The following is a 20,511-nucleotide window of genomic DNA, read 5'->3' on the forward strand; positions in this document are numbered from 1 at the left end:
ACAGGAGGTTTGGAAGGCAACATTGTGTTCCTCCCCAAGGAGCTCCCCAAAACACACACACACATACCCTCCCTCCCTCTACTGGCTAGAAAGAAAACATGGAGGCATGCAATGTGAACCTGCACCAAAAGAAAACCAGAGAGCAGGGCGGAGGGGCTGCTTCCCTGATGCCGTGAGTATAATTTGAAGTGGCTTCGGTCATCATCTACCCCGAGAGCTGGAAGCTATGTGTGGGAAAGCTCCCGGATGAGCTGAAATCCAGCAAGAAAAGCCCAATTTGTGTGTGGCGTGCTGCTTCTAAGGACATTGACTTGGCAGGAAGCTGTAGTGAGAACATAGAGAGCTGGTCTTGTGGTCGCAAGCATGACTTATCCCCATAGCTAAGCAGGGTCCGCCCTGGTTGCCTATGAATGGGACACTAGAAGTGTGAGCACTGGAAGATCTTCCACTCAGGGGATGGAGCCACTCTGGGAAGAGCAGAAGAAGGTTCCAAGTTCCCTCCCTGGCAGCATCTCCAAGATAGGGCTGAGAGAGATTCCTCCTGCAACCTTGGAGAAGCCGCTGCTAGTCTGTGAAGACAATACTGAGCTAGATAGACCAATGGTCTGACTCAGTAGATGGCAGCTTCCTATGTTCCTATGTTTCCACCCTCCCTTCCGGAGGAGATTCGGGGGGAAGCCCCTGAGTGAACAAAGCTCCTGCTGCCTGTCTCACTTTGCTTTAGGGAAGGACTGCTCCTGAGCTTCTGGGGAGGAGGGGAGAATTTGGCAGGAGTGAGGCAGGGAGTCTGTGGACCTGTGGACCCCCCTGGACCTCCCAGGGCTTTTTCATGCCCCCACCCACAATATCTTGCGAGAACAGCTTTAGCGTGCAACTCCTTTATGGAGCCCCGCCCCACAAGATGTGGTGCTGTGGCCACTGACGTAGATGGCTTTAAAAGGGCATTAGAGACATTCACCGAGGCAGGGGAATTCAGCACCCCCCTCTTTTTCTTAGGTGTGATTTCCAGTCCTTAACCGTGATAATTTTAGTCTGTGGTTAACAGCCACAGACCAGGCTCAGGACCCCTAGGCTGGTGCTTAGGCGAACATGTTCCAAGTGCAGTTTTCTCTATTTCCTCCTGCCTCCAGTTTACAATAAAGCAGACCAAGGTGTGACTAACCTTGCCAGGTTGAGGTGGGTTGCCTCTCCCGCCCCCATGCCTCAAAAATGTTTTCAGTATAGTTTCCTTTTGTACTGAGCCCTGGGGTTGAACTAGAAGATCTCCAAGGCCCTGTCCAGCTGCTCCAATGTTCTGATGCTATATTCTCTCCTCTTGCATCCTCTCCCTCCATCCCTTTTCATTTATATGCACAAAACAGGGATGGGGAATTCCCTGACCCTGTGACTGTGTGATCATAGGAACATAGGAGGCTGCCATATACTGAGTCAGACCATTGGTCTATCTAGCTCAGTATTGTCTACACAGACTGGCAGCAGCTTCTCCAGGGTTGCAGGCAGGAATCTCTCTCAGCCCGATCTTGGAGATGCTGCCAGGGAGGGAACTGGGAACCTTCTGCTCCTCCCAGAGCGGCCCCATTATCCCCAAGGAGTATATCTCACAGTGCTCACACTTCTAGTCTCCCATTCAAATGCAAATCAAGGTGGACCCTGCTTAGCTAAGGGGACAAGTCATGGTCCCTACCACAAGGCCAGCTCTCTGATGGTCACAGGCTTAGATGGCTTGAAAGGGGGGACTGGGTAAATTCATTGAGAGAATTGGAAACTCATCCCTGTCTGTGGTGCAGTTGCAAATTCAGAAGTGCAGGTGCTCTCTGTGCCAGCCCTCAGCCATGCCTTCTCCGCCGGCCACCCCCTCCACTTAGATAGATGTGGTGATTTGGGGAGTTCTGTTCCCAGAAGTCAAGCATCGCATCCTGATCCTACAGGGCCTGAACTTGTGGTTCTTCACCCAGAAGAAGAGTCTGGATGGTCAGCCACAGAGGGGGAAGAATGCAGAAGACAGGAGGGATGGTCATAAAATCAATTGTAGTCTGAGACGCAGTGAAGTAACCAACTGTTGAAATAGAACGTAGAAAGCAAAGGACTTTGCATCTCTACTGAGACCCTGGAGGGGGGGAGAGTACTAGGACGACATCCCTGCCCGTCCTTGCAAGACGGCCACCCGGACCCCCCAGCACTGATCCCTGTCCTGCAACAGGCACACCAAACCACTCTCAGGGCTCGCGGAGAGGGAGAGGAGTCCACTCAAGGGAGTGGTGCCCACAGCAAGACAGGAGCTCTCCAGAGTGCTGGTTCAGGGCTGCAGAGCAAGGTGTGGTCCCTCACCACCAGGAGCCGCTGCTGGAGTTGAGCCTCAGACAAAGCAGCGGAGCGATCCAGCAAAGGCCTTGAACAGAGTGGCAGCTTTTGCAGGCTGGCTACGACAACGATGAATATCTATATGCCACTTTTCAAGAACAAGTTCTCAGAGTGGTTTACAAAGAATAACAATAACTGAAGATGGCTCCCTGTCCCCAATGGGCTCACAAGCTAAAAAGAAACATAAAGCAGACACCAACAACAACCACTGGAGGGATGCTGTGCTGGGGGTTGGATAGGGCCAGTTGCTCTCCCCCTGCTAAATATTTATTATTATTATTATTATTACATTTATATCCCGCTCTTCTTCCAAGGAGCCCAGAGCGGTGTACTACATACTTGAGTTTCTCTTTCACAACAACCCTGTGAAGTCGGTTAGGCTGAGAGAGAAGTGACTGGCCCAGAGTCACCCAGCTAGTTTCATGGCTGAATGGGGATTTGAACTTGGGTCTCCCCGGTCCTAGTCCAGCACTCTAACCACTACACCACGCTGGCTCTCTAGGCAAGTTGTGACTTGCCAGCAGGCCCATAGAGTAGGGGGCCGGGGCAGGGGACTAGAGTGTGTGTGGAGGGGAGGCTAGGATGGGCCCAGCCGCCTTACTTTTTAACTTTTATTATGCTCAAATAGAAGTGCTCCAACAGTATAAGTAGTTCTCTTTAAAAGACCAGATAAACTGGCTGCCACTTTTTATTTACTACTTCTTCTTTTCTTTTTTCTTTTTGCCCCCTGCTGGAGCCTTTAGGCTAGGGATGGGCCTGCTTCTCAGAGGCCTCTGTCTGACCATCCTGGGAAATGGTATCCTGGATGAGATGGGCCTTTGGCCAACATTGCTGTTCTCTCGTTCTTAAATTACTGGCATGATTTTGTCCCTATTTTTTTCCTTTTGGGAAGACGCTGGGATGCCTTTAAAAACCCTGTTTACGTTAACACATGCACTGGATTTCTTCCGTTTCCAGTCCTCTCCTAGATATCTGGGAGTTAAACCTTGGGGTGGAGGTTGTAGGGGGTGCATTTGATCATGCATGCAGCAAACGTGTGAATATACTCCGAAATGTGTTCGCTGTTTCCCACTGTTCCCTCGAACAGGGATTCCCAGATGTTGTTCACTACAACTCCCAGCATCCCTAGTTGCAATGGCCTTTGGCTGGGGCTTCTGGGAGTTGTAGTCGACAACATCTGGGAATCCCTGTTAGAGGGAACACACCATGCCAATTCTGCCCAACCCTGGGTAGTAAATTGTGCTGATGTGTTTTGACTCTAATTGCAATTATTCTAGAAGTGCTGCTGTTGTCCCACTCAGCAGTCTAGAAAACATTCCGAGAAGTAGCTGTGTTGGTTTGTTGCCACCAAATCAGCTGTGTGTGTGTGTCTGTGTGTGTGTGTGTTGTGTGCCACAGAAGTTCAGGCAGATAGAGTTGTGCTAGCAACTCTATTATGGTCAGCTAGCGCCCCCTGCTGCTGGGGCTCATGTATGACAAGAGATTGCAAGGTAAATGAAAATAGAGTTGTCAGTGGATGGAGATGAAGTTTCCGGATCTGCGAAGAAGGGTGGAGATGTCTGGGCTGAAAAGCAGGAGGGCGGGTGTGGGAGGGACTCCAAGGGTACAAGTGTGAAATGCTGGGGGGGGGGAGAGTGGTGGTGGTTGGTGACTCCCTATGGAGTGCTACAAGGCAGCTGTTCTAGCTGGTGAATTGTGCTGTCTCTCTGGTGTGCAGATCCAAAAAGAAAAGAAAAGAAAAGAAAAGAAAAGAAAAGAAATGGTAGGAGGCAAGGCAGTACATAGCAGCATAGGGAGCTGCCTCCTGCTGAGTCAGACCCTTGGTCTATCTAGCTCAGTATTACCTACACTGAGTGGCAGCAACTACTCCAAGGCTGCAGGCAAGAGCCTCTTCAAGATGCTGCCTGGGAGGGAACCTGGGACTTTCTGCATGCAAGCAGGCAGCTGCTCTTCCCAGAAGGGCCCCTTTATCCCCTCAGGAAACTCACATGTAGTCTCCCATACAAACTATGGCAAACCCTGCTTAGCAAAGCAGACAGCTCATGCTTGCTAAGCTCTGAGCAAAGGATCTTTGGAGCTCAGGTGGCGGTTCCATCCCTTTTTTAAAAAGGAGTTTTAAAGCACTTTTATTTGCCCATCTTTTAATGAACATGTCAGTTTTCATTATCTTGATTTTCTGCCAAGACTCATTTCCAGAGCAGCCTATAATTAAATCCACACACAAGTACAATACAAATGGTCTTGCTAATATTCTTGTTTTATCTGTTTAAATCTATCTGCTGTTTCATTGATTCATTGCTATTATTGTTTGCGGTTATTTTGACAGATGCCTTGTTTACCATGGCTAGAGATGGTTTACCATTGGTTTACCCGGTTGACCATTGCCAGAGATGGCAATGGTCAACCCCTCCTGTATTCTACCAAAGATAACCACAGGGCTCTGTGGTTGCCAGGAGTCAACACTGACTCAAAGGCACACTTAACTAGCATCAAAACACCTTCCATTTAAGGCCAGACACCTAACAAATTCACTCATCTACCATGAAGCATGCACTTTACCAACTGAGGCTACAGCCTCAACCTCTGTGCCTTATGTCTTTATGTATTTCCTGCCGTCCCAATGCACTGAGCTCACTTACAACTTTGCCTCCATGCAACCACAGTCCCAGCCCCAGTTTATTTATTTATCATATTTTTATACTGTCTGATATGTACATCTCTAGGCGTTGTACAAAACGTTAAATATTTAAATGTCAACACAGATTGGAGAAGTAGATCTGGGTATCATCAGCATATTGATAACACCCTGCACCAAACCACCTGGTGATTTCTCCCAGCAGTTTCATGTTGTCACCCTCGGCAGATCTGGGAAGAAGGCTCAAGCCTGTATCCCCAGGGTGCCTTTGTTTTGGACAGAGGTGCGATCAGTGGGAGGCTCCACAAGGAGTGAGTGGGAGGGAGAAGACTGGGAGAGACTCCTGTCCGAAACCTTGGAGAGCTGCTGCCAGTCAGTGTGGAGAGTACTGAGCTAGATGAACCAAGGGTCTGACTCAGTATAAGGCAGCTTCCTGTGCTCCTCACAAGTTAGTCCACTTGCACCTCAAACATTTACGTGTCCGCCATCTTGACCTGGAGTGGATGAAATCATAACAAACTATGTCACTGAGGTGTTCCTACAACTGTACTCAATTTGGTTCATACTGGTCCGAGCATTGCAAAGTTGATGGGGGGTGCGTGCGCACACAAACACACAACACACACACATACATAGAATGCCAATTAATCTCAGGAGATTACTTTCCTTAGGCATCAACTCAGAGGGGGTTAGTCTGTCTCTTTATTAACAATCTCTCCTATTTCTGTGTCAGTTGTTCTTCTCGTCCACCCAGTCACATCTCCCCAGAACAGAAGCTGTGACAGGAAAAGATAAGCTTGACTTCCTTGGTGATAGGAAACACGTAGTGACACTTGGCGTCTCTCTGTTTGAGGCTCCAGACTAGGCAGGGAAGTCGAGCAAGAAGGACGAAGAAGCGGAGGAAGATGGGGGCGCTCTGGATGGTGGCGCTGCTGCTGCTGGGTCCTCTGCCAGGTGAGTTCTCAGCCAGAATCCTGGAATGACGCCCAGGAGGAGAAGGGCCCTTTGTGGCACTTTTGGCCTTGCTGGGAACGCTCAGCAGATTGGATCCGTGAGAACAAACTTCCCTGCAGGGGTATGTCTGATGTCTTTTATGGTGGGGCAGAGGAGCAGAGCAGTTGGGTCATGTTGAGGATGGTGGAGGCTGCTTGCTTGAGCTCACAAAATGCCTCTTTGCAAAATGTCAATGCAGAGAGGAAGCAGAGCTTAGTGGTCTCTGTAAAGGAGCTGGGGATTCTGCGTCTGTCCCTCCCTCATTTTTGTGAGGAGAAATGCTTTCAAAACTAAGAGGATCCCAATGGTACCCCTGTGGGGAACAATATAGCTGCCGTATACTGAGTCAGACCCCTGGTCCATCCAGCTCAGTATTATCTACACAGACTGGCAGCGCCTCCTCCAAGGTTACTGGAAGGAGTCTCTCTCTTGAAGATGCCAGGGAGGGAACTTGGAACCTTCCACATGCAAGCAGGCAGGTGCTCTTCCCAGACTGGCCCCATCCCCTGAGGGGAAGATCTTGCAGTGCTCATACATGGAGTCCCTCATTCAAATACAAGCCAGGTTGGACCTGCTTAGCAAAGGGGACAATTCATGTCCGGCAATAAACCCAGCAGTAGAGCTACAATTAACTCCTGGCCTTCTTGGCAAAGTGGCATTTGGTGAGGATGAATCCTGGGCTCTGAAGTTCAGCGCTACTCTGATTTACGGGGATTTCTCCTTCTTCCCAAACCGAGAGAGACAGGATAGAAGGTAGGAAACACAGGGTCTCAAGGGGAAGATGCAGGCCATATTTGGGGAGCAGTGAGGATGATCTTGAAAGTCCATCACAGGCCAACTCAGGCCCACCTTCCCTTTGCTCTGGGCAGCCAAACAAAAGCGTTCTAGAAATGGGGAAGCAGAAACTGAGCTTCTCCCCCTCAAACACAGCACAAACACAGCAGCAAGATTGCACTTAGCTATGTCTTCACGGGTAAGGCGTGGTGCAACCTTCTTCCTTGCCAAACCCCGCCCCCCGCCCGGAGAAAGAGAGGGTCCTCTGATGATTACATGTTGAAAAGACAAGAAAGGCGTCTGCCCCTTGTTTTGCCACAAGTATTTGGGGAAATGACAAGCAAGCGGGAAATGGGGGAGCTGCATCTGTACACTTCTATTAACCAGCTGAAGACCTCCAAACTGAGGACACTCCGACACCCAGGAGAGGCTGCTTGACTCTTGAGCTGGGAGGGTCTCAGGTTCCACCTCCTCTTGCATAGAGGGTTCCGGATGGCCTCAGAATCAGGGCCACTGGGGGAGCAGGATCCCCCTGTCTGGCCACCTCTTCTCTTCACAGACGGCTGCCCCAAGGAACAGCTGCCTCCAGCTGGGAGGGTAGGTTTCCTAGTGCCTGCCCCGGTCTCTTGCGGCAGCCCTTGGCCAGTCAGGGGATCTCAGAGACCACGGGGTCCACGGGGGTGGGGTTCCTCAGGGGAATCTGTGACTAGGATGGGTTGGGTCTGAAAGGGGGCAGAGGCCATGGTGTGCCCTTCATGCTCTCTGGAGCTTTTTCTTCTTTCCCTGGACTCTGCAGGTGCTTCTGCACAAGAAGATCTGCCAATGAAGGTGGTCGCAGTTGTGGGAGAACCTGTGACTTTCCAGCTGAGGACTCCACCATCATTTGAGAAAATTCTCTGGTACAAAAATAAATCCCACCAGGTTGCAGATTTGATACCGGGGCCACCATGTTGGATTTTGAAACGTGGAGACTATCGAGAGCAGCAAATGAGTATCTCTGAGGACTGCAGCTCCTTAACAGTCAAGGTGCTGGGTCAAGAGGACTCTGCTGAATACACAGCCCTGATCCTGCTCCCTGGTCAACTGTTTGCACGCCAGAGATTTCTCCTGCAGGTGTACAGTAAGTTGGGGAGGGGGTCTAAGCTGCCAGGCCCAGGTTGGGGACGTCCTCCTGGGTTGCCCAACCTGAAAAGCAAGAAGAGCAGCTGCGTCTGCTTAGGAGTTTGGGGAGGAAACTTCTCTGCCAAGCAGTCCGGGATCAAAATGCCTCTGACGGAAGGAACAAGCTTTCTTCTAAAGCTGCTCCTGCTCATGTTGTTGTCGTCGCTGTCTCAGCTGACACTGACCCTCCAGGCCAGTTGGCACAGCAGCCTCCCCACCCATCCACACACGAAGAGGAAGGGCCAGGCCTGGCAAGAGGTGGGGGCCTCGGGGACCCAAGAGCAGGGGCTGCCGTACTCCTCTCCTGCCCCCACGGCTCCTTCTGCCCCCACGGCTTTTCTCCATGGATTGGGAAAGGAAGAGGGGAACCGATGGGGCGGGGGAGGCATGGAGGAAAGGTGGGCTCAAGACCAGTAAGTGTCTCCCCCCCCACTTCTGCCCTCTTTTAAATCCCAGGACAGGAGGAGGAGCACGAGCAGGATCAAGAGCAGGGGCATGCAGAAAGGTGCTGGGGGTCACGAGGGCGGGGAGGACCTGGACCTCCATCCTGCCAAAACCTATCTGCCAGATTCAGGTGGGCCGTCCCTCTTGGAGGGGATCCGAACTCTCTTCACGCCACATTCCTCTTCACGCTTCCAAATTCCTCCCCCTTCAAAATGGAACACACACACATGTAAACCCCACTCCTCCGGGGGAAACTGCCTGTTGCTGAGACAGGATTTTGAATGGCCTGGATGTGCACCACCTCCCCAAACACACACACACACACACACACACACCAAATATCACACAGTATCCCTGTGTATTACCTACACAGACTGGCAGCAGCTTCTCCAAGGGTGCAGGCAGGAGTCTTTCTCAGCCCTGTCTTGGAGATGCTGCCAGGGAGGGAACTGGGAACCTTCTGCATGCAAGCAGGCAGGTGCTCTTCACACAGTGGCCTCCTCCCCTAAGGGGGAATACCTTACAATGCTCACACATGTCTCCCGTTCAACTGCAAACCAGGGCAGACCCTGCTTAGCAAAGGGGACAAATCATGTCCGGCAATAAACCCAGCAGTAGAGCTACAATTAACTTGCCCAAAAGCCAAAAGGGTGAAACAATACGTCAAGTGAGATTCGAATCGGATTTGCACCAAAGTTCCCAGTTATGGCTACAGTGAGAGGAATCGGGCATTTTAGACAGGCAACTGGAAGAAATATTCCCTTCATCAGGGTCCTGCTCAGCCCTCCTGGCCTTCTTGGCAAAGTGACATTTGGTGAAGATGGATGCTGGGCTCTGAAGTTCAGCGCTACTCTGATTTATGGGGATTTCTCCTTCTTCTTCCTAAACCGAGAGAGACAGGATAGAAGGTAGGAAACACAGGGTCTCAAGGGGAAGATGCAGGCCATATTTTGGGAGCAGTGAGGATGATCTTGAAAGTCCATCACAGGCCAACTCAGGCCCACCTTCCCTTTGCTCTGGGCAGCAAAACAAAAGCATTCTACTAATGGAGAAGTAGAAACTGAGCTTCTCCCCCTCAAAGCACAAACACAGCAGCAAAATTGCACTTAGCTATGTCTTTAGGGATACGGTGTGGTGCATCCTCTTTCCCTGCCAAACGCCCCTGGAGAAAGAGAGGGTCCTCTGGTGATTATTACATGCTGAAAAGACCAGAAAGGCGTCTGCCCCTTGTTTTTCCACAAGTATTTAGGGAAATGACAAGAAAGCAGGAAATTGAGGAGCTCTATTTGTACACTTCTATTAACCCACCAGCTGAAGACCTCCAACCTGAGAACACTCCGACACCCAGGAGAGGCTGCTTGACTCTTTAGCTGGGAGGGTCTCAGGTTCCACCTCCTCATGCGTAGAGGGTTCCTGATGGCCTCAGAATCAGGGCCACTGGGGGAGCAGGATCCCCCTGTCTGGCCATCTCTTCTCTTCACAGGCGGCTGCCTCCAGCTCGCCAGGGGAGTCCCAGAGCTCCTGCTCCTGGCAGCTCTCCTCCTGCTTTAGCCCCTCATCGCTAGGAGGCCAACTCTGCTTTCTAGAACCCTGGGCAGGTGGGGCAAGTCTTGTGTGAACTCAGGCCAAGATCCTGTGTGAGTTGCCCTCATCCTGCGATGACTCGCCATCTTCAAGGGACGGTGCGCTGCTATCCTGTGGGGGCCAGGCAGACATTCCCTGGCCAGGACAAGCAGCCACCTCCAGGGAGGGACCGATACCAGCCACACTAAGTGCTGGCCCAGTCTCTTGCGGCAGCCCTTGGCCCATCAGGGGATCTCGGAGACCAGGAGGTGCTTTATTGGACGGGGCCCACCGGGGGGGGGGGGGCGTTCTCCCGGGTATCTGTGATGAGGAGGGGTTGGGTCTGAAAGGGGGCAGAGGCCATGGTGTGCCCTTCCTGCTCTCTGGAGCCTTTTTTTCTTCCCCTGGACTCTACAGGTTCTCCTGCACAAGAAGATCTGCCAATGAAGGTGGTCACAGTTGTGGGAGAATTCATGAAATTACTTCTGAAGACTCCCACATCATTTGAGAAAATTCTCTGGTACAAAAATAGCACCCGCATTGCAACTTTGACACCAGGCCCACCATGTCAGGTTTTGCCTTTTGCAGCCTATCGAGAGCAGCAAATGAGTTTCTCCGAGGACTGCGGCTCCTTCACAGTCAAGGACCTGCGCAGAGAGGACTCTGCTGAATACACAGCCCTGATACTGATCTCCCATCAACAGACTGCACACCAGAGATTTCTCCTGCAGGTGTACAGTAAGTTGGGGAGGGGGGTCTAAGCTGCCAGGCCCAGGTTGGGGACGTCCTCCTGGGTTGCCCAACCTCAAAAGCAAGAAGAGCAGCTGCAGAAGAAAGCCGTCTGCTTAGGATTTGGGGGAGGAAACTTCTCTGCCAAGCAGTCCGGGATCAAAATACCTCTGACAGAAGGAATCAACTTTCTTCTGTAGCTGCTCCTGCTCTTGTTGTTGTCGCTGTGACCCTCCATGCCAGTTGGCCCAGCAGCCTCCCATCCCATCCACCCAGGAAGAGGAAGGGCCAGGCCTGGCAAGAGGTGGGGGCCTCCAGGGAACTGAGAGGGGGGGAGGCATGGAGGAAAGGTGGGCTAGAGACCGGTAAGGGGCCCCCCACTTCTGCCCTCTTCCTTTTAAATCCCGGAGCAGGAGCAGGAGCAGGAGCTAGGGCATGCAGAAAGGTGCTCAGGATCACGGGAGGGCAAGACCTGGCCCCCCATCCTGCCCCAGGCTGCCAAAAACCTATCTGGAAGAGTCAGGCGGGCCGTCCCTCTGGGAGGGGATCCGAACTCTCTTCACGCCACATTCCTCTTCACGCTTCCAAATTCCTCCCCCTTCAAAATGAAACACACACATGTAAACCCCCCTCCTCTGGGGAAAACTGCCTGTTGCTGAGAGAGGATTTCGAATGGCCTGGATGTGCACCACCTCCCCAAACACATGCACATGCACATGCGCGCACATGCGCGCGCACACACACACACACCCCAAACATCACACAGCATCTCAGAAGATTCAAGGACTCTTCCCATGTTGTGGGGGGGGGACACACACACCTCAGAGGGAGCAGCCTCACAGCTGGGTTCCTCACTCCCCCCCCCCCTTTAGGCGCAATCAGCCTCCAGCTGTGGCTGAACTCCAACTTCCATCATCCCCAGCCACAAAACTGGGGCTAGGAGTGATGGCAGTTGTAGTTGCACGACAGATGGAGGGTCGGGTTTGCCCCCCGCCCATGCCCTAGATTAAGGACCAGGTACTGTGTTTTTTTTAAAGAGGCAAACCATTTTGGCTGCCAAGCTTATTCCTGGACGGGTCTGGCGTAATCGGGAGCCATCTCCAATGACCGCAATCCCAGAGACTTCAATCGTTTGATCATGGTGAAAAGTATTGGGGGGAATAGTGGGAGGGGGACGTCCCCAGGAAAAGCTTCAGGGAGAGTTGGCAACCCTGCAGGCTTCCTGCTGGGCTGTGAATGAGATTGGCCAGCTGCAAAGTTTGGACAGGGGATGTTCAGTGCACCCCTTTGCATGTCAAGCTATACGTTAAACATTATGACAAAGTGGATCCTCCATGTTGAAAGGCAGTATACCTTTGGAACATCGGAATCTGCCTTATATGGAGTCAGACCTTTGGTCCATCCAGCTCAGTACTACCTACCCAGACTGGCAGTGCCTCCTCCAAGGCTGGAGGCAGGAGTCTCTCTCAGCCCTATCTTGGAGATGCCAGGGAGGGAATGCGGAACCTTCCACATGCAAGCAGGCAGGTGCTCTTCCCAGAGCAGCCCCGTCCTCTGAGGAGAAGATCTTGCAATGCTCACACATGTAGTCTCCCATTCAAATGGAAGCCAGGTTGGACCCTGCTTAGCAAAAGGGACAATTCATGTCCAGCAATAAACCCAGCAGTAGAGCTACAATTAACTTGCCCCAAAACTAAATGAGTGAAACAATATGTGAAGTGAGTTTCGAATTGGATTTGCACCAAAGTTCCCCGTAATGGCTACAGTGAGGGGAATCCGGGCATTTTAGACAGGGAAATGGAAGAAATATACCTTTGAGCAGGGTCCTGATCGGCCCTCCTGGCCTTCTTGGCATTTGGTGAAGAGGGATCCTGGGCTCTGAAGCTCAGCGCTCCTCTGATTTATGGGGATTTCTCCTTCTTCTTCTTCCCAAACCGAGAGAGACAGGATATGAAGGTAGAAAACACAGGGTCTGAAGGGGAAGATGCAGGCCACACAGCATCAAGATTGCACTTAGCTATGTCTTCAGGGGTACGGCGTGGTGCATCCTCTTTCCCTGCCAAACGCCCCTGGAGAAAGAGAGGGTCCTCTGATGATTATTACATGCTGAAAAGACCAGAAAGGCGTCTGCTCCTTGTTTTTCCACAAGTAATTAGGGAAATGACAAGCAAGCAGGAAATTGAGGAGCTCTATTTGTACACTTCTATCAACCCACCAGCTGAAGACCTCCAACCTGAGGACACTCCGACACCCAGGAGAGGCTGCTTGACTCTTGAGCTGGGAGGGTCTCAGGTTCCACCTCCTCGTGCGTAGAGGGTTCCGGATGGCCTCAGAATCAGGGCCACTGGGGGAGCAGGATCCCCCTGTCTGGCCATCTCTTCTCTTCACAGACGGCTGCCCCAGCCAACAGCTGGGTCCGAAAGGGGGCAGAGGCCATGGTGTGCCCTTCCTGCTCTCTGAAGCTTTTTCTTCTTCTCCTGGACTCTAAAGGTTCTCCTGCACAAGAAGATCTGCCCAAAAAGGTGGTCGCCGTTGTGGGAGAATCCGTTACTTTCCCTCTAGAGACTCCACCATCATTTGAGAAAATTCTCTGGAACGAAAATAGCTTCCGCATTGCAATTTTGACACCAGGCCCACCATGTCAGGTTTTGAAACATGCATACTATCGAGAGCAGCAAATTAGTGTCTCCGAGGACTGCGTCTCCTTCACAGTCAAGGACCTGCGCAGAGAGGACTCTGCTGAATACACAGCCCTGATACTGATCTCCCATCAACAGACTGCACGCCAGAGATTTCTCCTGCAGGTGTACAGTAAGTTGGGGAGGGGGTGGGTCTAAGCTGCCAGGCCCAGGTTGGGGACGTCCTCCTGGGTTGCCCAACCTCAAAAGCAAGAAGAGCAGCTGCAGAAGAAAGCCGTCTGCTTAGGATTTGGGGGAGGAAACTTCTCTGCCAAGCAGTCCGGGATCAAAATACCTCTGACAGAAGGAATCAACTTTCTTCTGTAGCTGCTCCTGCTCTTGTTGTTGTCGCTGTCTCAGCTGACGCTGTTCCTCTATGCCAGGGATTCTCAACATTGGGTCCCCAGATGTTACTAGACTTCAGCTCCCATAATCTCCAGCCCCAGTGGCCTTTGGTTGGGGATTATAGGAGTTGAAGTCCAATAACATCTGGGGACCCAACGTTGAACGTTGAGAATCTCTGCTCTACACCAGTTGGCACAGCCTCCCCAACCATCCAGACATGAAGAGGAACGGCCGGGTGAGGTGGGGGGAGGACCTCGCCTCCCCATCCTGCCCCAGGCTTCAAAAAATCTATCTGCCAGATTCAGGTGGGCCATCCCTCTGGGAGGGGATCCGAACTCTCTTCACGCTTCCAAATTCCTCCCCCTCCAAAATGAAACACACACACTGCTCTGGGGGAAACTGCCCATTGCTGAGACAGGATTTTGAAGGGGCTGGATGACAAGAAGCCTCCCAGAACAGCCCTATGTTGGAGATGCTGCCAGGGAGGGAACTTGGGGCCTTCTGCATGCAAGCAGGCAGGTGCTCTTCTCAGAGCAGCCCTATCGCCTGAGGGGACTCTCTTACAGGGCTCACACATGTAGTATCCCATTCAAATGCAAACCAAGGGAGCTCTGCTTAGCAAAGGGGCCAGTTCATACTTGCTACCACAAACCAGCAATCTGAGGTCTCCAGGAGGGACATTTCCCGGCCATACTCCTGCACGGAGCTCTGGCCCTTTATGCATTTGGCCAACCCTCCCCTTTCCTTTGCTGTTCCTGCTGCTTCCCTGAAGCTTCCTTGGGAGTCTCCATGCCTCCTGTCACAGGGGGTGCCCCCCAGAAGGGAAGGGGAGTGCCCTCTGCAGCCAGTGATCACTCATGTGCCTCAGGGCAGCCAGCCCAGCCAAGTGTAGTCCATGGGACTGGTGGTGGGGAGATCCTCCTGTGCCTCCTTAATGCCTGGGGCAACTCAGGAAGCTTCCTGCTCAGAGCTATCCAGGGTCCTGACCTTTCCCCCCCACGCCCGGGAGCTGTCCAAGACCTGAGTCCCTCCAAGATCCCTGCCTTGGTGGAAACCCTGGCTTTGCCTGAAACATGATACAGGACCAGCAAAGAAGTTAATAATTATATTGATTATATTACTTATGAATAATAGCATTTATATTATAATCATAATGAATTAGATGTGCAAAAAATTATAATTGGTATCAAAATCCCATCTCCAGTTGCTCGGAGGGCACCACCACACATGTACACAGTGAGGGGTGGGATGGAAACTGTGTAGGGAATGGGAGGGGGAATGGGGGGGGGTCCGGGAAAGGGTGGGTAGTGGTAGGTGGGGGGAGAGGAAGGCGGGGACATGAAACCTACAGTGTTTACTCTGCCAGGCTTCTATGTGGATGGAACAAAAGGAGCGGGGTATCAAAACAACCCACCCTCTGTATGCCGTCACATAAATCGTAATGTATCTTAAATGTGAAAACCAGGTATTTATTTTCCACTATATGTCTAATAACCTGAATAAAAACAAGTCATCATGTGATTATATTTCACTGGATTTATTATTGTGATTTTATGTAGATTTTATGTAGTTATGTAACTGGCCCTGTCCACCCCCAGCACAGTACCTCCAGTGACTGTTGCTGGAGTCTATCTTGTGTTTCTTTTTAGAATGTGAGTCCTTTGGGGACAGGGAGCCATCTTATTTATTATTTATTTATCTGTGTAAACCGCCCTGAGCCATTTTTGGAAGGGCGGTATAGAAATATAATAATAATAATTATTATTATTATTTATTATTATATTTTCCATTTTTCTGCTCAGTTCTTGACTTGTTCTTTCTTGAAACAAAGCAGGCCTACAAGAAAGAACAAGTCAAGAACTGAGCAGAAAAATGGAAAAAATAAGCCACTGCGTGCTCAATATTTGCACAATATAAGTGGAACATCAGACATCACCAAGACCTGGCAATGGCTTAAGAATGGCAACTTGAAGAAAGAAACAGAGGGTTTCATACTGGCTGCACAAGAACAGGCACTAAGAACAAATGCAATAAGAGCAAAAGTAGAAAAGTCAACCACAAAGAGCAAGTGCCACCTTTGTAAAGAAGCAGATGAAACCGTGGACCACCTAATCAGCTGTTGTAAAAAGATTGCACAGACTGACTACAAACCAAGGCATGACAAGGTAGCAGGGATGATACACTGGAACATCTGCAAAAATACAAGCTACCTGTAGCCAAATATTGGTGGGACCATAAAATTGAAAAAGTTGTAGAAAATGAAGATGCAAAAATATTATGGGACTTCCGACTACAAACGACAAACATCTGCCACACAATACACCAGATATAACTGTAGTTGAGAAGAAACAAAACCAAGTTAAAATAATCAACATAGCAATACCAGGGGATAGCAGAATAGAAGAAAAAGAAATAGAAAAAAAATCACAAAATACAAAGATCTACCAATTGAAATTGAAAGGCTGTGGCAGAAAAAGACCAAAATAATCCCAGTGGTAATTGGTGCCCTGGGTGCAGTCCCAAAAGTCCTTGAAGAGCACCTCAACACCATAGGGGCCACAGAAATCACCATCAGCCAATTACAAAAAGCAGCTTTACTGGGAACAGCCTATATTCTGCGACAATATCTATAACAACAGCAACAACATTGACAATAAAATTCAGACATCCCAGGTCCTTGGGAAGGACTCGATGTCTGGATAAAACAAACCAGTCAATAACACCTGTCTGTGTAAACAAGAAATAATAATAGTTTTGGGGTCAGAATTGATATAGTTTCAGATTATTTGTTTTTATTCAGGTTATTGGATATTTAGTGGAAAATAAATACCTGTTTTTCACATTTAAGATACATTACAATTTATGTGACAGCATGCACAGGGTGGGTTGTTTTGATACTCCAGTTGGTTTCTTTACCTACCACAATTCCTTATTGAATGGTACAAAAGGAGCAGGAGCAGAAATTGAGCTCATGATGCCTGTGAACATCCCAGAGTGACCTCCATTGGCACGTATCGTGCTTCCTCAATAAACCTCCCATTTTGGAAAACATCCAGTACAGCGCTAGGAACAGTGGGAGGAAAGCCCCTCTACTGATCTAGTTGCAAAAATGCATTTTGGGAGCTGGTCCTTATTGCAATGCCTCAAACATGTTCCTTCTCTCTTGAAGGTGTGATGGGTGCCCCCAGTGACCAGCTTCCGCGAATGCTCCTTGGAGTCACCATTGCCCTGTTGCTGGTTGCCAAAGTGGCCATCAGTGTGTGCGTCTTCCTCATGTGGCCGTCTTGTGCCACCAGGGATCCAGTGGAGACCGGCACCTCTTTCTTGAGTGGGGGAAGAAGAATGTCAACCCGTGGGACTACAGAGGACCAGCTGGAAATGAGCCCAAGGAGGAGAGCCCCCTCTGCTCCCCATCCCCAATGACTCTACCCCAACTTTGGCCAGGCCAAGCATCTCCCAACAGCTGAAGTAGCTTCTCGCGGTTGGTCTCTCGACACCCTCACTCAGCTCTGGGGATCTCCATCAGATCAGGCTCTGGTCTAGGGATGTGCCCGAATCATTTCAGGCAGCCAAAGGGTTTAGGGTGAAGATAATTGGCTTTCAGAAGGAGGCACGCAGGTCCTTTCCACCACCTCCGCCGCCACCGCACTGCTGTTCTGATCACGGCACTGTCCTTCTTGTCCTGTTGCCTTTTGGGAAGGACAGTGCCGTGACTGGAACAGTGGCAGGGTGGTGGAGAAGAGCAGGTAAGGACCTGCGTGTTGCATTCTCAAAGCTACCACTCACCTGCCCCCCCCCCAAACGTTTCGAAACTCTCTAATGCAGTGCCCAGACGATTCGGGCACATCCCGACTCTGGTCACATTGCAGCTTTCAGTTCTGGTTCCCAAATATTGAGCAGAGCCCTGATGCTCCTGCCTGGCGGGTCAAGTGTCAAGTGTCTCTCAAGGTTGGCTTTGGGATCTCTGTTTCCTGTGGATGCACCAGACGTGGATCCTTCCTGGTGATCGTGGTCTGAAAGGGGCAGACTATGGGCACCTTGCATCACAGCCCCTCAAGAAGACAGGAGCCAAAAGGCAGTTTTGGGGTGGACTTGGCTGGTTTCTGGACTGGGTGAGCATCATTGCTTACAAGATTGACTCCATTCTAGTGCACTCTTTGTAATGGTTTACTTGGATTTCACAGTTTGTTTATATATATAAATAATGATTGTATCAGAGGAAGCGGATGAGTCTGAATTTGCTCATATATCCCATTTCACTTTCCGAGGTTCCTGTGTTTAGTTTTGGACTGCATCTCCATCTTCCTGTGTGTGTGTTGGGGTTACGCTCTGTCTCTGCTGGTGGCTTCCACAGGGCTCTGCTTCTCCTCCGCTCTGAAGGGAGTCTCATCAGGTCCAAGATCTGAACACAGTCCCAACACTGGGGCTTAGACATGTTCATGGAGGCCAATCAACGACTGGCCCTGAGTGGGGCCTTGCAGTGGCCGTCTGAGGGGGCCCTCCCCAGAAGAAAAGGAGGGGTGGGGTGAAGGAAGGAGAGAAAAGCTGTGAGGAGGAGGAAGTCGGAAGATGAGAAGAAGAAACAGGATGCTGATTTATCTCCATGTCTCCTCCCTGCCAGGAATGAGAGCTATGCCCTCAACAGATTGTGAGGCATCCCTACATTTGCAAAGGGGATGTGTGGCAATACAAGTGTGCTCATTCCATGATGCACAGCAACTGGCTTCAGTGTTTCAAGGACCTCTCACAGCACCCCTTCTGGGACCCACCTTGGTTTGACTTGCGAGTCCTTTCTGGGCCACACAGGCTACTCCCTGAAGACTGATGCCCTCTTGTGAGCCCAGCAGGTGGCTGGATCCTTCTCTTGGCCCCACAGGGGGTCCCATTCTGGGAATCTGCGACTGGGAGGAGTTGGGCCATCCCATGGGCCCCAAGCCGGGCCCTTGGGATGGCGTGCCATACTGGTCTCTGATGCTGACTTCCTTCTTGACCCCACAGGATCCTCGGGAAGAGAAGAGCAGCCACGGGAAGGGATTGGAATTCTGGGAGGATCTGTGACTTTCCCTCTGGAGACCTCAAGCTCTGCCCAGCATAGTTTATGGCTCAGGAACTACATCATGGCCATTTTGAGACTAAAACACTCATGTCTGTCATCTTGATATATTTGACCCAGAATACGAAAGGCAGCTGAAAGTCTCCCAGGACTGCCACTCTTTAACACTTGTTCGCCTGCAGAGAGAGGATTCTGGCACATACAAAATACTGATATGTGGCGACAACCCTTCAGTCAAGACATTCAGCCTGCAAGTGTACACTAAGTCCGGGCGGGGTGGTGGTGCTTAGACCCACCACCACACAATAGTTACTGAGCTGCTTTAGAATGGGGGCTATGCAAACCAAATAATTCAACAAAATTAAAAGGAACAAATAAATAGTTCACCTGCCTGTCTAGTAGGGTCAGGGAGAGTCCCCAACTCCCCCAGGAAGCCATCTGTCCTGTCCACTCCCTTCCCCAATTTAGTGAGTTTTTGCTCAACAAGAGACAGAGAGAGGGAGGGAGAGAGAGGTGGGGAGCAGGTTGGAATGAGAGAGAGCAGAAGCAACTTGTGGGTGGGGCGTTGATGATGATCATTAATATTATTGCGCGCGCACACACACACACCCTGTGCAGACAATAATGATAAAAATCTGCTCACAACAGATAAAATCCCTATTTTAGAAGGAAGGGCAAAGGCAACCTATACGCAGGTAAAATAGAAAGAGAATAAATCCCATGTTTTACAAGAAAAGCCCTTACTCCATTGTGATGCTCAGCAGCAGCAAGAAGACTGAAAGGGTTTCCTCGGCCCCCGGCAGACACACGGGCAAAGCCTGCCGCCCTCCGCAGAGAGAGGCCAGAGGGAGGTCAGACCCTAAAGTGGGAGTGACCTTTTGGCCAGAAATCCTGTGGGTCAGGACTTGGGGGGCCTAACAACAAATCTTCCTGGGCATTCTGTGGGGTCCTGGCCGGGATGGCCTAGAGGCGTTCAGTCACCATCCCACAATCCCCATTACTTCCGGAGCATTTTTGCCCTTGGAAAATACGTAGAAATATGGGAGAGAAACTAATTATGTTCAGCACTGTCTTCCATTAAAAAAAAAAAGTGGGCGTCAGGCTGCAAAGGAACATTGTCCCTTGAACAATGGCTTAGAAGAGGGAATGGGGGGGGGCAGCTTTTCTCCCCACTTGCTGGACAAGCTGCCCTTTCAAGACTTCTCCCCTAAGGACACTCCCTCCTCTAAGGCAGCTGTTCAACTGCCCTCCTTTGCATGGCGTCTGGCCCTCTGCATGTAAACTTCCTGCATGCAAGTTCTTTCGGCATGTACACCTTCTTCCATCTTTGCCCTTCCATGCAGCAGGTTCTATAGAAGAAGTGAAACCCTGTTATGGCCAATTCCCCCTTGCAGATATTGTTCTGTCTCCCCTTCGGAAAATCTTTCAAGGGCCAACCTGCACGTTGTCTGTGCAAGAACTGCTCCTGCTGGCAGTGGGGATGGAACTTGGCAGCTGAACTGCTCTGCGGGCAACGGGGAAGATGAGCGGGGAAGATGTGGTGGGCTATGGCTGGAGCTCCGTCCGCAAGAAGGAGGTCCTCCTCCTCCCTTCTGGGAGGCTTCTTCTCATCCTGCACAGGCTGCAAGACCATGACTGGAACATGCCCTGCACAGCAAGCAGCCCTGAAAGAAACACCTCCAGGACCATCACCCTCATGCAGGCTTGCGGCGAGCTCTCTCTGTCCTGGATTTCAACGCACTGTTAAATTAAAACTGGCCCAGGCTTGTTTCTCA

General features: G+C 50.8%; 1 pseudogene; it reads left to right on the top strand.

Annotated features, from left to right (window-relative positions):
* Window positions 1-7,750: 7,750 nt before the first annotated feature.
* Window positions 7,751-20,483, top strand: LOC128337267 (uncharacterized; annotated as a pseudogene).
* The last annotated feature ends 28 nt before the right edge of the window (window positions 20,484-20,511 follow it).

Source organism: Hemicordylus capensis, chromosome 14 (assembly GCF_027244095.1).
Source record: "Hemicordylus capensis ecotype Gifberg chromosome 14, rHemCap1.1.pri, whole genome shotgun sequence".
NCBI lineage: Eukaryota > Metazoa > Chordata > Lepidosauria > Squamata > Cordylidae > Hemicordylus > Hemicordylus capensis.